Here is a 3,218-nt window from a genome sequence, read left to right as displayed (position 1 = left end):
GGGCGACAACGTTGTTGGGGCGACGCCGACGATGAGGGGAAGAGGTTGGTCGGACGACGACGTTGCTGGGGACGAACGACGACGAGGTTGCTGGAGCAAACGCGTTGGCAGGGGGCGAACGATGACGACGTTGCTGGAGGAAACGCGCTGGCAGGGGACGAACGACGACGACGTTGCTGGAGCAAAAGCGCTGGCAGGGGGCAAACGACCAGTGGGCGAACGGCGACGACGTTGCTGGAGGGCAGAGGGCGGCTAGGGCAGGGACGGGTTTCGTTGAAGGAGAATTATTAAAAAGAGATGATGAACAGTTAAGTTTTAATTAATCTAGGGCTTATTCAAATATATATAGGTGCGGTTAGAGGGTGATTTGGGTTTCGGGTTATTCATATTAATTTTGATTACTAATCCTATTATGATCAGGAGTTATGATTAATGAAGGTAATGGACCCCTTCGTTTCTAAGGAGACCCAATAACGACGGTATTAGGATTAAATTAATGAAGGGATTTGAAAACCGTTATCCCATATCACATCATTATATAATATTTGTAATCACTCGACGAAGGCTTTAAAAACCCGTCGTTATTATATGCTAATTAACGACGGTCAACTGGTCCCTTTACTAATTTTGGTCGTTAAATACCGTATTTCTTGTAGTGTGTGGAGTGATCAGATCATGTTTGGAACAGGAATTAATGTATGATATGATTGGGGTGACGTCTGTAATAAAGATGTAGGAAATTCTCAACAATAAATACCTTACAAAAAGTGTTGAGAACCGTTTGTACTTGCTGTGAAGATTGTTCAGATTTCAGATGTCCCGATGCACCTCACTGGCAGCTCATATGAGCAACTATATTAAGTTGTTGTCAGACTTGGCGAATGTTGATGAGAAGATATCGGATGAGTACAAGACGATTATTTTATTGGGCTCCTTACCAGATGAGGAGTATGATACCTTCATGCTCACTTTGTTGTATGGAAGGTATTCTATCAGCTATAGTGAAGTTATTAATGCTTTGACAAACTATGATTTGAGGAGGAATGACAAAAAACTTCTCACGCTAGTACTTCAGGAGAGGCCTTGTCGATGAGAGGTAGAAGCCCCTATCCAAAAGGTAGTAATTAAGGAAGGTCAAAGTTAAGAGGTCATCACCAGCTAGGAAAGAACCAATGTGTATTCTGTAAGAAGCATGGATATTGGAAGAGAGATTGTCCAAAAATCAAGGAGAAGGAGAATAACAAGGAGAAGAGCCCGAAGGCCAATGAGGTTATTACGAAAGGCGATGATTCCGATGATTCGAGCTTTTCTCTATTGATTACTCTAGAGGTGAACTACTTGGATGCATCAGATTGGATGCTTGATTCTAACGCTACTTATCATGTGACTCCTAAGCGGGATTGGTTTTCATTATTTGAGAGACTCGATGAGGGTGTTGTTATCATGGCAAATGATCAATCATGTGATATTTATGGGATAGGTACTGTGAGGATTCAGATGCATGATGGAGTAGTCCATGAATTGAAGGAGTTAAGATTTGATCCTCAGTTAAAGAAGAATCTTATCTCAGTTGGAGCTTTTGAGGCGAAGGGATTCAAGGTGACCTTTGAGGATGCTATAGCAAAGGTTACTAAGAGATCTTTGGTAGTGATGAAGGGAGTCCACAGTTAAATCTTGTATTATCTGAAGGGGAGAACCGTTATTGACCATGTTACTTTAGCTATTTTAGAGGCAGACATTAGCAGACTTTGGCATTACAGATTGGGGCACACATGAGAGAAGTCACTATAGGCGCTGTACAAGCAGGGGCTATTAAAGGGAGCCAAGAGTAGAAAAGTTGAGTTCTGTGAGCATTGTATTCTTGGTAAGAAGATGAAGGTGAAGTTCAGGATATCCATTCATAGGACGAAGGACATCCTAGATTATGTGCACACATATGTTTGAGGTCCCACCAAGACTGTATCACTTGGTAGTAGGCATTGGTTTGTCACGTTTGTTGATGACTATTCTAGGCGTTGTTGGGTGTACACCATGGCAAAAAAGAGTGAAGTCCTAGATATATTTGTGGAGTGGAAGAAGAGGTTAGAACTACAGACTAGGAGAAAGATCAAGACGTTGTGATCCGACAACAATAGTGAGTACACATCAGACCCCTTTCAGCAGCTATGTCGAGACGAAGGCATAGATAGACACTTCATAGTTAGTCATACACCGCAACAGAACGGGGTGACAGAGAGGTTAAATTGGTCTTTACTGGAGAAGATCCTATGTTTATTGGCGCATAGTGGCTTGGAGAAGATCTTTTGGGCTGAGCTACTTTCATATGCGAGTCACCTCATTAACAGGCTGTCTTCATCTGCGATTGAGGGGAAGACCCCTATGGAGATATGATCGGGAGAGCCACCACACGATTATGACCAACTCAAGGTATTTGGGTACCATACATACTATCATGTGAAGACTAATAAGTTGGAACCTCGAGCTAGGAAGGTCATATTTGTAGGATTCAAGCGTGGTATCAATGGATACAAGCTTTGGGATCCAGTTGATAGGAAGATTGTGCTGAGTAGAGATGTCACATTCGATGAGGCTTCTATCTTAAAGCTTCCCAGCTCTCATCAAGTGGAGAGCGACCCGACAGAGGAAATATCGCAGGTGGTGAAGATCGATGCAGCTCCACGTTATCCAGATGGTACAGTATTCATTAGAGTACCGATTGAGGTGACACCAAGCGAGCATGACGATTTCGAGGGGGATACGGGTACAGTTGTGCAGGATCAGGGACCGACGGCTCAGGTTCAGTATTCTATTGCAGTTTGGAGACAGAGGAGAGACATACGGATGCCAACACGGTATACCAATACGGTAGTTGCATATGCACTTTCGGTAAAGAATATCGATGAGTAGTACCTACTACATTCAGAGAGGCCGAGCAGAGTTCGGAGGCTGATTCGTGGCAGGTAGCTATGCAGGAGGAGATGGACTCTCTTCATAAGAACGATACATGGGAGCTTGTTGAGCTTCCAAAGGGACGGAAGACAATTAGTTGTAAGTGGGTATACATGAAGAAGGAGGGTATTGAGAGCACTCCATTGAGGTTCAAGACTAGGTTGGTTGCGAAGGGCTATGCACAGGAGGAAGGTATTGACTATAATGAGGTTTTCTCTCCGGTGGTGAAGCACTCTTCGATTCGGATTTTGCTAGCTTTGGTGGCACAG

This window comes from Asparagus officinalis, chromosome 4, assembly GCF_001876935.1.
Source record: "Asparagus officinalis chromosome 4, Aspof.V1, whole genome shotgun sequence".
Lineage (NCBI taxonomy): Eukaryota > Viridiplantae > Streptophyta > Magnoliopsida > Asparagales > Asparagaceae > Asparagus > Asparagus officinalis.
Note: the sequence above shows the minus strand (reverse complement) of the source record.